This window comes from Aphis gossypii, chromosome 1 (genome assembly GCF_020184175.1).
Source record: "Aphis gossypii isolate Hap1 chromosome 1, ASM2018417v2, whole genome shotgun sequence".
NCBI lineage: Eukaryota > Metazoa > Arthropoda > Insecta > Hemiptera > Aphididae > Aphis > Aphis gossypii.
The window spans coordinates 41514341-41529170 of record NC_065530.1 but is presented as its reverse complement, the minus strand read 5'-3'; the positions used below and the strand labels follow the sequence as shown (position 1 = coordinate 41529170).

Below are 14830 nucleotides of genomic sequence, written 5' to 3'. Positions count from 1 at the left end.
GTACAGAAATTGTCAATTTAAACAACTGGTGTTTCAAAGAATAGTTGAATTTAACTATAACAAAAATCTCAAATTTTTTGATAGTAAATCATTATTTTACGAATAAACTTTGGATTTCACAAAAATTAAGCTTAAGATATTTTTTTTTTAATTGGCCAACGTTCAACTTCTTTTATAATTGTAAGCCAAACTTATGGACAATTCTATATAAAATTTTCAATTCTTAGCTATGAGTATTTATACAAACATTTTTATACATTTTTAGCTAGGTACAAAATAATTTACTAATATTCATGATTTTAATGAATTTTGTCAATGTTTGAACTTCAAAAGCTAATTGTGCCTATGTATTTTTATAATTTTTTTAATGACAGTAAGAATAACGTATGAGGAACTTTGTATTCAATTTTCAGATATTTTAACTTGGCCAAAAAAATTTTATGGACGTTTATAAAAAAAAAAAAAACCACATTTCCAATTCTCATGAATAGCCCTTAAAATAAAATAACTATTTTAAAAATTTAATTATGTAAAGAAAATTCCAATTTACATAACAGTTAAAATTTTCGAGTACGAAAATCTACAACTTCTACATTTAGAATAATAACAAATATTTAAAATCGTTTGAGGATGAATCGTTTCGTTATACCATATCGTAAAAATTTAAAATTCAGACGCTCATAATATTTTTTTCTATTATAATGCTCCGATTTTCTCCATAGCTATTTAAAGGAAAACATATAATGGAAAACTTGGTGTTGAATTTTTAACCTTAGATATAAATAGAACATTTTTTATGAATTTTCAACTACAAAATTACTTATACATTTTTGCAATTTTTATATATTTCGTAAAAAAATTGAACTTAAAACATTTTTTTTTTGTTAAATGGTCTTTAAGTATAATTTAAAATTCTGAAAATACAAATATAATTAATGTGACTATGCATTCTTGGTGCATTATAACTGCAGTATTAAAAAATTTATAAAAACTTGTTATAACAACATCATATGTATGAATATAATTATTAAACCGTAAGATTTTGAATACGTTTTAAGGATTATGTGCAGGTGCTGCATTGTCTCCGGAGTCAACTGAGAAATAAACACAATCGCTTTTTGTTTTCTCCCTCATACTCTCTTTTCTCAAGGCACAAGGTATTAAGCTAATAAAAATATAGTCACCATTAATTTCAACCAAAAGCCATCCATAACAACTTCTATATTATATATAATATATATATATAAATAGTCGGCATTTTTTTTCGCTACTGTATTATACGACCATCGGTGGTTTATTTTAAGAAATTTATTTTTTGTCCTATGCTTATTTTTTTACTTTACTACAATCATTATTTATTATTATTTGTACTATTATTACTATTATTACTTTATATTTTTTTCCAACTTAGTCCTGCAGACAATGCCCCGCAAGCCAGTACCAAAGACCATATTACGTAGACTATACATTATATTTTATATACATGCTCACTGCTCAGTACAGGTATTATGTAATGCTTTGGTGTAGTTTTATAAAAAATGTATGATGAACTCCGTTTCTTCCCGTTGACTTACCGCCAACGGTGAACGTTTTGACAAGCCAGTTCCGTCACCGCCTTAACCGTCTGTAGTTGGTGTGCAACTTTTGTTAAGCACTGTCATGAGAAAGACGCTTTTTGATGCACGCTTAAAATGTATATATAGCTAGGCTTTAAAAACAATGAAGTCAAGTAAAATGTATAAACAACAACTCAAGAAAAATCTAATTTAAATCCAACAAAAGCTTCGGCACCGAGGCCTGTGTGATTCGATTGGTGTCGTACACATTTTCACCCTATCTAAAGCCACATAATATGCACTACCTAACTATTTTGATTATTATCAATTTATATTATTTTGATATAGTGCATGATAGGGAGCACATTATTTGATTAATAAACGAAATTTCTGCACAAAAACGGCAGAAGAACATATTATTGTGTTTCAATTTATCAATAATCGACGATCAATCAATATTATCATACACATTAAAAACAATAGGTAAAATTACCTATAAGCTATGATTTGTGTCGAGTTTAAAATGAACAGTTTAATTATTTAGTTGATAAATATGATGACATTTCGATAAAAGAAATCTAAATACTAAATACTAAAAGAAAAAAATTGTTCATACTTATATAAATAGCTCAAAAAGAATCGAAATATTTTAATTGTCATTTAATCGTAATAAGGAAATTGTATTAAAAATATATTTTGTGAAAAAATTGAAGTATGTACGATTTTTTGTTTATAAGTTACACCAAAAAAACATAATTTTTTGATTTTGTCAAAAATGGGATTTGCGTGAAAATTCATATTTTCTTCAATTTATTCACTTTTTATTCCCCTACCTAGCAATCAAAAGAATAAAAAAATATTAACTAAATTCACATATAACTATCAAGAACCATCCATTTTTTTGAAAATGTAACTTCTTTAGCAACTAATTCACTATTTCTAAAGGTGATAACTATTAGAAAAAACAAATCTTTGTAATAAAATCGTATTAATTTAAATTTTTAAATTATTGAAATTAATGGCAATTTCAAATTAAATTTATTCATAAAAATATTTAAATTTTATTGAATCATTTACATTATATTATAAAACGTATATAGCTTACATCCAAATATTATATAATATATATTATTAATTAATCAAAGAATAATACGAGCATACATAATTATTCAGCTTGATTTCTATGCTCCCAGTAAAAAGTTGTAATTACATATAAAATGATACAAATAGTATATATTTTAAATACCTATTATATAGAAAAGTGTACATGAGTTATTTAAAAATGTTAATGGACGTTAGCGCATTAAAAGAAACTTGTTTTACTAAAAAGTTTTATGGGTTATGATAAAATGTAATTACATTGTTGTTGTTTATTGATAAAATTATGAAAATAAGAACCAACCAAACGCAAAAAAGTTTGGTTTTTTTTTTATATATATATATAGAAAAATATCAACTATTATCCGATTTCATACATAGTAGAATAATAAGATGAATATAGGTATATAGACGATATTTTACTGTAAAAATGTTGTCCCATATTAATAATATTGATGTAGCATGTATATCAGTATTTCATTAACTAATTTTATAGTTAGCTAATAACATTATTAACTTACTACCATTATTATTAATTAACGTAAGGTAAATAGTTTAATAATATAATATCCAATTAAATAAAGTATGGTTGATGTTTATTAGCTATAAAGAAATTAACTAGAAAAATTTCGAAAATAAAAGAATAAAAGACGCATGAATAGTGATGCACTGAACCCTTTTACTTTCATATTCTAATAAAATAGTATACTTATACATTTAATAATTAATATATAACCTAAGGATTTTAATTTGTAGTAGTAAATTTTTGATGAATATTTTTATGATTACATCGATTTTATTCTTATATGCCAAAATGTATAATATATAGGAAGTTGAACCTTCTGGTTTCTCAAAATAAGGATTTTGCTAACGAATTTTATTGATCTAAGGTGGAAACATTTCTGTTTACCGTAATATTTCTTTGATATAAAAAAATAATGAATTATATGAATGTCGATTCACTAATAGTATGTAAATCTATAAAAGTTTTGTCATTATATAGTTAGAAGTTAACATTGTAAATCAAATTTATGATTAAACATTTTAACGATATATTATTCTTTAAATTTGAAATACAGTGTGGTAGATATTGATAATACGTACTATACCTACGATTAAATTAAATGTACAAACAACTAAAATTGTCTACTGTGCATTCAATCTGCATGTCATGCCCTAAATGTATTGCTTGCCAGTGACCATATTAATAATCTTAAACATCTCAATAAATACAATTTCAAAATAGATAGGTATATGCTAACATTTTAGTTTTAAGAACAACTAATCTTTCTTCGATATTCATTCTTTAAAATAGTATATAACAGCATAATACTTTTGCACGTTAATAACATAAACTTGAATAGATACATATTAACAATTAACAGTGAACTGAATCATTTTGAAACCATATAAACTAATGAATTTTAACTAATAATTAATTAAGCTCTTGTATATTCAAAATTTAAAAATCTATTATATATTTAGTTTAAATGAAAACAAAAACGTTTAATCTGATAGCTAATGACAAATATATTGAGTTTATTGAACGAATTTTCTGAAAATATTATCGTTCAAAGATTAGACAAAATCCTATAAAAGATCAAATACTAAAATTATACTTTTTTTAATCTTAATAAAACAGAAAAACCAATAAAAAAAAAAGTTTTAAAACCAATAAAACTTTTTAGATTATGTTTATGATCTATCATTATTTATAGATAAAATGCTTAATGTAATTTTTAAACTTAAGAATAAAACAACTATACTACATTCCATTTTATTGTGTTACACTTTACACAGTATTATACAATTATTAGGTAGGTATACAGACATATTCTTAATTTTTTGAACTACCTATAATATAATCTATTTCATATTATACATTTAAATTATTATTTATGTAATAAAAAAGAATCTATGTTATATATTTCTTCAAAATTATGTATATAAATACTACCATACATGTATAATGAATTTAATGAATTAGAGTATTAAACATTAAGATATTCAATGTCTTAAATATTATCTTAACTAAATCTTACGAGTTATGGGAAGTTATAAAAAAAAGTTTTATGACATTTAATAAAGAAATTTAAAAATAATAATATTAAAATTATGTTAATTTGTTATTTTATAAGCATTTTTATATATTATACAAAAAAATATATTGACGTTTTGTTATAATTTAATTTAATTAATAATTCAAAAAATGTGATTGAATTAAAATTTTTATTTGTCAAGTTATAATATTTTTAAATAAGTGATGATATAATACTATATGGTATGCATTATTATAGATTCAACAAACTATGATAACACACATAAAATGTAATATATAATAACAAATTAGATGGCATAAAAAAAAAATAACAGCTAAACTAATACTGGAATAAAATAACATTAGATTTTGAATATTCAATATTTTGATAATACCAAACATTTTTGCTATTGATTATTAAAATATGTTCATTTAATAAAAATGTTTAAATTTTAATACAATTGTAGAATATAAACTATAGGTACAATTAATTTTCTTATAGTGCATTTTTATATAATTCATATTAAACTGTAAAATATTGCAAATCCCATCTGAGTTATATTTAATATAACTAATTATATTTTTATCACTTTGGATATAAATACGAGTATATTATTGTATAAGAGTACTTAATCCAAAATCTTACGATGGTCAACTTTCATATGACAAACGCTTACAATTTTTTTTTATTTGATTAATTGTATAAAATAAGTACTATCTACTTTAAACTTTTGAATTTTCAATTAAAACTGAAATGAAACTCATAGTCTTTCAATAATTAAATAAAAATCATAGATTAAAATTCATATGAATCATGCATTGAAAAAAAAAAAAAAAATTAGAATACCTACGTTATATTATTTAATTTGGTTCGTTTCGTTATTAACTATTATAATGATAAAATCAGTTCGTGAAAATTAATTAAAATGATAGAAGAAGTAAGAACTAATGAGACCCGACTAATTTTGGTTCAGAGATAAACATAGTTAGTTCTAGTGAATAATAATACCCAAAATTCTTGCATTTTGGGTGTATGAACTTGTTTAATGTGACGGATACACTAATGACAGCATATAAAACCATTTGTCATTCTGCCGTTAGATCATACTTTAAATGAGAAAATATTCATTTTCAGCTTTATGATTTGTAGTCTATCTAACTAAAACAATCTACTAACTACTAAGCTCAAAAAATTTTAAATCAAAATATACATGAATAAAATAAAATAAATGTGTATATAAAAAAATATATGTTTATTAATTTTACACTGAATATGAGAATTTTTATTATTTACATATTCACTATTAAATTATAATATTAAACAATTAGTTTCTTTATGTATTACAAAAAATATTTTATCTTATTTATTTTATAATGATTTTTAATATTATTTTAATTAAATATCGTAGAAACAAAGAATATAATATATTATAAAGATGTTTTAAAATAAAATACGTACTAAATACGTATTATAGATGGATAAGTATAATCTGTGAAGTAACCCACCACATTCTATGGATTTTTTTAATGAAAAAAAATATAATAACATTAACTGTGATATAAATTATATATAGATATATATAATATAATAAATACCTATCTATATATATATTTTTATTATCAATGAATAAATCAATTAAGTTGATCAAGGATTTTGTCAAAATAGCTTAATTAAGACAAGTGTTCAAACATATTTTTATTGAAATGTTCAATGGTAAAAACCCGGTAAGAACGGTTACAGCAAAATAAAACACCTCTCCATTTTAAATGTACCTAGTGGATACTCGCACTAAGGGATACACGATCAATATTCAAAATTCAAGCCAAAAAAAAGGTACCTACAACTATAAGTAGGTACTATCCAACTTTAAAATAACCTAATAATTACACAATATCAAATGAAAAAACAATACAACCAACTATGACCAACTCTTTGTATGGAGGGGGCAGACTATTTACAAAACCACAAAAATACAAAATAAATATTTACAAAGTAATGGAAAAGAACAGACTTAAAATTAAATATGCATAATGCGTATGTAATATCATAACATAATTTTTTTATAACATATACAAGGTTCAGACAAAAGGTTAAAAATGATTCGAAATAAGAAATTCAAAATTTTAAAAATTACTTTTTAAACGTACTTGTGAATAAGCTAATGAAAACAAAGTATTGATTTATTAGCTGTAGTTATAAGAAGATTTCGAATTCAAAATACCGTTATTTGTGGAAAAATATAAATAACATAAACATAGATATTATAAATTTAAACAAATTTAAACAAGCAAGGATTGCCATTAAATTATACAACAACAATCATATGACTTGTATTAACATACCTTATTACAGTCGGGTACATTAAATACAAAAATAATACAATAAAAAAGTATTACTTAGTGTGAACAATATTATGACATGCAATTGTAAATAATGTAATAAACTCACATTTTAAACAAGAATTTTAAAATATATATAATTTATTTTTAATATTTTTTTTCTGATGAGCGAAGGGATAATATTTTTATCCTTTCATTTCAAGGACATCATATCATATCCATTGAACCGGAATAGTTTCATTTGGATCCATCAATATCCTATATGGCAGACTGCTTCCCACATAACCCTCATCACTTTATATTGAGTCGTTTACGGCAGGTGTTAAGTTTTAGAGGTTCACATAGAAAATTGTGAACATTTTTCAAAAATAAATAGCAGTTGACATAAAAATACCATTATATAGAATTTCAGTGAAACTTCTTAAGCAAAAATGCAGAAGTTATATAATTAGAATAATATTAAGTATCTTGTAATCAATGATCACTTTTGAAAGGAATTGACAAAATAAATGGAATATTTGTTTATTTCGATAGTAAGTCCATAAGTAATAAATAAGTATACACAATCTAAACTACATCTATTCTAATTGATTTGTACGAGAATACAAAGTATTGGGAAACTAACGAATTGTTATTATAAATATGATCTAAGATAATATACATATAGTAATAGTAAATGAAGCGTAGATAAACACTAGATAATACTAGGAATCGCTCGGTGGCCGTTAATGTCTTATTAAAGAAATGTAAAGATTACGCGGAACAGAAATACCTACAAAACGTTGAATAAATATGCTTGATAAAAGAGTATAAATAGAAAATAAGTTGTGTGAAAAACCAGAGAAACAAAATCAAATTTAATTTTATACTTATAATAGCTATAATATTTGGTTAAACCCAATCGATTAAGTGACGGTAGTATTACTTTCATATATTTGAATTCGTCGAAATATACATGAATATTCAACTTTTCTCCAAAATCAAACAGAACGTTATGTCTACCACGTAAACAACTACTATTACGATTATAGCGATCAAATAATATACATATACATTATGCATGTGATTTATTTGATTAGAGATATTGTTTTTCTACGTTTTAATGTTTTATCAAGAAGATACGTATACATGGTAGATACATCATACGTATACGACAGTAAACGCGTGATACTTGACGTTCGATCGAATTCCAAAATGAGTTCTATTCATCGTTGTCAAATACAATTGGTGTAATCTACAGGTGAACCCTGTACATGGTACATTGATTAATGAATTCAAATTGTTGCATAACGAGAAACGAACGAAAAAAAATAACAGAATGATCGATATTTACTAGTTGCTACATAAAATGTATATATTATATTTTAAATATAAAAATGTATAATTATAACAAAGTAATTGACGTTGTTAAAGATTTCCAAGTACAAACGATGAAACAACGCTTAAAATATTTTCAATTTCAAATAATAATTTATGTACAAACAAATGAAAACTTCAAAAACACGGCATACTACACACACGATGGATACAGTATAAAATTAGTCAGATATCTCAATTTACATTCTTGATTGAAGATTGTTGGACAAATGTTTCAGCCAGTATTTAAATAATTTATCAAACTAAAATATTGATCTACAAATGTTTAATATTTTTATCGTTAAGATGAAGTAATTTAACAAATCATTATAAAAATATATATATTAACAAAAATGAGAAATAGTATTTTTAATCAAGCCAAAGAGAATCATGATCGAAAAACTCCAAACTTTATAAAATTCAATTTTGTTAGCCAAAATAGATCTTAAAAATTGGTCTAAACAAGTCCTTTACATATTATACGTTATATATATTTATATACGATGCGTTATATGTTATATGTTAAAGACAAATGGACGTTATTGACCCAAAGTATTATAGTTGTTAATTATACGCATTACTCATTCATCGAGGGTAGGTACACAATGTTATTAACTAATATCAACTATCTATATTATAATTGGTTATAACTGTATAACGACTTAGTAAATTGCAGAGCAGATGAAAAATTTAACAGTATAATATGACATAGATACTCACTTTTGTTTAACTATGTATTGCGAGATAGAATATATTTTTTACAACAATTGTCTTCTAAATCGATAAGAAATGTATAACAATTAAACAATATAAACTATAGACTGAAATTCATTTCGTAATAACTATTATAAAAACATACTAATGTACGGCTCAAAAATAATATATTAATTATGAGTAGTAAACGCAGTCATAGGTCTGAAAACGATATAGCTATTAGTCACTAATAAAAATATAGTAAATAGGAAGAATGCAATATAGATTATACCTAACCTCGGGTTGTTAGTTTTAAAACGACATTTTTATGTATAACATTTCATTAAAAACTATACCATCCCATCCCTTTTTTGCATATGAATAAAATAATATGTTTTTCACCCACCACTTCTTTTGAATTATTTGCATGAGAGTATAATATTGTCTAAAGTACAAAATATCTAACACTATCAATACATTTAATATACACTATTGGAAAATCAATGAGTAAAAAGTAATTTTAAAGTATAACTTTGTATACCTAACTGCAATACGAAATACGGGATAACTTTAAATTGATAATAACTTAAAAACTAAAGCCAAGTACCAAATTCTGATTGTATTTGTTTACAGTTGTCAACATGAAAAAATACTAAGTTAGGAAAAAAGGGTGTTTTGTGAAGTAATACATATGTACAAACAAATATTATAATATATTATAAGTACCTACCTACTTTTTTTTCATCAACCGAGTGGATTTACTAAGGATTATTAATATTATAAGTTTGACACGGACGTTTAAATTTGTACGAATGTACGAGTTTTTTCTGAATCAAAAATTGCTGAGTGTCGTGGGTCCGATAAACGATTATACTATTTTTGTTTTGTATTTTAAGTCATCGACAAAAGTGTAACTATAATAAATTATTGACTTTACTGTTACAATTGAATGTGACCCGGCTTCCTGACTTTCGTTTAGTTAGATACATTAAAAATACAAATAATACAATATTAATACAAATCATTCCAAAATGCTTTTGATAAAATATCATATTTATGAAACGAAAAACAGGTAATCTTTTCTAGTAAGTGAATAAATTATAAAAACGATATTCTTAAGTACATTTTTATATAATATTATAATTATTGCAATCTGTGTCAATCGATGTGTGTCATATATTATATAATATATACAATGGTATTTAAACTATCATCAAAGCATTCCGATTTAATATATAGATAACTAAAATAAAATAAATTTGGTATAAGTACTATTTGAGAAATAATATTAAAAACCATTACATTGTTACAGGTACCGCCATAATAAAATATTACCATTGATTAAAAATATCAGTATTCATATCAACGGTATTACGTATAATATAATACATAGTATATATTACCATATTGTATGACGTTCAGTAAATTAGTAAATTATTAGCTCGTGATAATAATATAAATGTGATGGTGTGATTCAAATAGATCAATTAAATGTAAAAATTGTCCAGTCAAACGATAGATGTTTATAGACCACATTTTATAAAAACGCGACAACAATTAATAGCAATAAAAGACTGACTTGAAGTCGACGCAGACAAAATATTATGAAAAAGTCAGTAGCGGCGTTTCGACGGGTCTTCTTCGAAGCGTACATTATAATAATATATGTACTTTCGCGCGGAGTGTCGCCCCTGCGGACCACATAGGGCTTCTTGCGCGGCGGAGGGAAAAGTTTTCACCGTCGGTCGATCACGCCTATATATATCATGCACACATACGAACACACGAATACTAAATATTATATATACAGGGTGATTCTTTTACAGTGAACCAGTCGATATATTGAAAACCGGAGACATTTTTCAATACATACTTAAAGTTCGTACTTTTCAATTCATATTTTTTTACCATTATAAATATTTCTTTTTAAATTCTATAGATTAGGTACGTTTCATTTCCGAAAAATTGCCTATTTTACGATATAAGAACCAATATGTATGTGTATACAATAGTGCATACTAATTGAGACCCATACCTTAATATGATAAAAAATAATAAAATAATTGAATTGAGTCCCAGTATAAATGAAAAATATACCAATTGAGTCCCAACATAAGGAAATGAAAAATATAAATTTATTAAGACCATACATAGTAAAATTAAAATAAATCAATATTATTCAACTTGTATATTTTTTATGATATGTTATACTGTGAATTTCTATAGTTTTGATTTAAATAGGAATATCAATATATTAAACACTGAATAAGTATATTATTGTTTATACCTAATCAATAGAAATGATATCATAATATTCATAACAAAAGAAAAAGAAATTGGAGAATAAAATGCATATTTTACAAAAAAAAACAAAAGAATAAATCAAAATTTGATTACAAACATATCGCTAAGTTTTTACTAATAACTGATAACCTGTGCGGCATAGGTGCAATACATTACACATTTAACATTTATCAAATAATACCAAACAAACTTAAAAAAAAAAACATTTTTTATTCATATATTATGCAAAAATTATCTTTAAAAGAGTATTAAGCTTTAAAAATAAAATGATTTTCATCAAAGTTTATTAGACTGAGTAGTATTAAGACATGAACTAAATTAATATTATATTTTAAATTTAACGGGACTCAATTCGTTCTAAAATATTTTATTGGGACTCAATTCGTATGCAGCCAATAATATATTGGCAGCCAGTCTATCTAACTTGGTTTACCCACCAAAACTCTCACGATGTCATTACACTGAAATCGACTGAAACGTATATTGTTGTTGAAACGATTTAAACACTCAAACAATTTTTATTTTTTAGAACTATCGCTATAATGGTATTATATAATATTATCCGCAACCATATTATATCAAATTGTTTTGGTATATTGTATCATAGCTGTTCATAACTGACTTGTTACAAAAAAAAAACACTGATATTATTTTTCATTTAAAAAAAGTTGAAAAATACGTTGAAGTAATTAAAATAGTTACAGTATTCACTGAATTTATTATTAACCGAACAAATTAATAATATACCTAGTTACGAAAATATTATCACGATTTGTAAACACAGGTTCCTAGTTATCACCGTAATATTATTATTGTCTTGTCACATAATCAAAAAATATTATTATTAATATTTATTCAAACATACCTATTCATTTATTGAATAAATTTAACTTGAAGTTAATTTCTTATCAATGTTTTATTTTCCATGTACTTAAACTTAAATATTTCATATTTCATTATTCCAATTTTAAGGAAAATTTTCACTACTTAATCGTTTCGTGTAAATTACGAGGTTACTAATCAGTAATTAACTAATTGCTAAACTATCTAAATATAATATCTATATAATGCTAAATATACTGAACAGTATTAAAAATATTAAGATGGATTTCCAGTATTTCTACTACACTCATTCACGTGTATGTGTGTAATGAATTTTTACGTCCACCTTAAATGCGCGTTTCATATCGGTTGACATTGATAACATGGGTTTGGGATTAAATGGTTAAAAACTATATATTATTAACTGATTTTATTCATTATATTAAATCCTTTGTTGCAGATTATATACAACCGTACATTTTAAATTGTTGAACTAGATCCAACAACAAGGTAGTGGTTTAACGTTTAGTAAGAATGTATAAATACACTGGTATATCAAAAGCTTATTATGGATATCAACCAATTACAGCAAAGGGATGGTATGCATGTACACGTGAGCGTGCATAGTGGAAATCAACCTTCAAACTCCAATGTTTAATTAGTTATTAAATGTGATCATCGATGCCTAGAGAAATTGGTTTTACCTAATCAATTTGATTTAATTTGGTGAATTAAAATAAAATCATTTACACAAATCATACAGCACACGATGGTAGTGAAATACTGGCACCTTAAAAACGTAATTTTATTATTGTACCTATATAGCTCGATATAGATAGGAATAGCCGTAGATAGGCACTTACCGGTTTGGCTTAACCCTGTTACGGCTCTGTGGAGTTTTCCGGTATCCACCGGAACGGGTCAGGGAAAGATCGACTGTAACGCAATTATTGTATCTTTATGCGTTATCGGTTTGATGTCGATCTCTCTGCTATAATAAATAGATCGTCTCTTCGACAACGCTGTCGAAAATAACACAACGATACCGCGCAAACCACGAAACGCACGGGGATAATTAAATTATTATTATAACGATATTATTACGATATTGCACTGTCCGTGTTATTTATTTACACGTAATAACAATATTATTTTCGCGAAATGTGCGAGAAAAAATTTCGCACGGTCACTAACGATATCGCGTGGACTTCCGAACGGGACCGTGACGGGAATTGTGACGACTACGGTAGCGACCGCGGTATGAGCGGTACGACAACCACAGTGGTGCTCGACTACACGACTGCGGTAACCTACGTAAGTACGACTCTGGTACCTCCTCCTAAACCGGCGGATAACGACAACGCCGCGGTGTACGTGTGTGCGCGCGGACGCCGGTCGTGTGTGCGCTGCGGCGCTGGGCCCTTGCGTTGCGGTGGCGGCGGCGGCGACATGCGCGAGCGGTTCGGGCGCGTGCGCACTGTCCGTCACTCGGCCACCCGATCACCCGTCCCTCGCCGTACCCCGCGCACTGCGTAACACCGCGGTATGTGATCCCTGCACCACCCATGGCCACCCACCAATTCTTCGCGGCCAGTGCCTGCAACGACGGCGACTTCTCCTACCCACCCGCACGTCGACCACCGCTCACCACCGCCACTGACTCTACGGCGGGTCGACGACGTCTGCGGTGTTCCGTGGACGGAACGGCGGTCGAGGAGAGAGTCGGCGGCGGAGAAGCGTGAGCGCAACAGACTCGCGCGCGAAAAACCTTATTCAAAAACCAAAAAAAAAAAAAAAAATAACGTAAAACGCCTCCTCCTCTATCACTTTCGGCTTTTCCTGATTTTTTCACTTGCCCCTGCTGATATCACCGCCGACACCGGAGTCCTTCGTGTTTTATGGTTATTGGATACACGTGTGTGCATATCACGAAACAAACCTCGACGAACTCTTTCTGTTTTTTGCCTTCTCAAAGCACAATAGTCAATAGATATAGCAATTTTTGGTTTCCATCGTGCATGTGTGTATGTATTTGGATGGGGGATTGAGGTGGGAGTTAACCCCCCCCCAATCCACCGATAAATATAAGAGAAGCTCGGGGTTGGCTAGTGTACGGGAATATTGCCTTAACTTACAATTTATTTATAAACATAAGCTATGCGATGCTATACCAGCTACTGTATTGTGATTACTATATTATACGCTATAGTATAGTGTACGAATATTGGAATATGCGAGTTTTGTACAATATCAGCACAGTGGTTGTATATTGGGGTGATTAGTAACAACCTAAGATAAGAAATATTTTTACCGCGTAGGTACTTTTGTTTTTAAAAAAATTTCATTTTTTATTTGATTTTATGATGTGCGAGCGTATTACAACTTAAAAATGTTTATAGCTCGTTTGAAAATTTAAGTATCATAATTTATCAACGCACAAATAGAAATAAAATTCTCAAATTTAAGTTTAATATCTTAAATTCAATATTGTAATAATATAATACTGTTTAATATCAATATTAAATTACCACATATTATCAACTTTCTCAGCGTATCTACTTTTGTAATACAAATAATATAAATACAATTTAAGCTCTTCTAAAAATATTTTATACTCATATAA

General features: G+C 26.6%; 1 protein-coding gene across 6 annotated transcripts in view; it reads right to left on the bottom strand.

Annotated features, from left to right (window-relative positions):
- LOC114123373 (potassium voltage-gated channel protein eag) overlaps positions 1–13613 on the bottom strand; it is a 190517-nt gene extending 176904 nt beyond the window's left edge. For all 6 annotated transcript variants that reach the window (XM_027986313.2, XM_050197132.1, XM_027986316.2 and 3 more), the window contains exon 1: positions 13071–13613. The gene's annotated coding sequence lies outside the window, so the exon portion shown is untranslated. The remainder of the gene's footprint in view (positions 1–13070) is intronic.
- Between the last annotated feature and the right edge of the window lie 1217 nt (positions 13614–14830).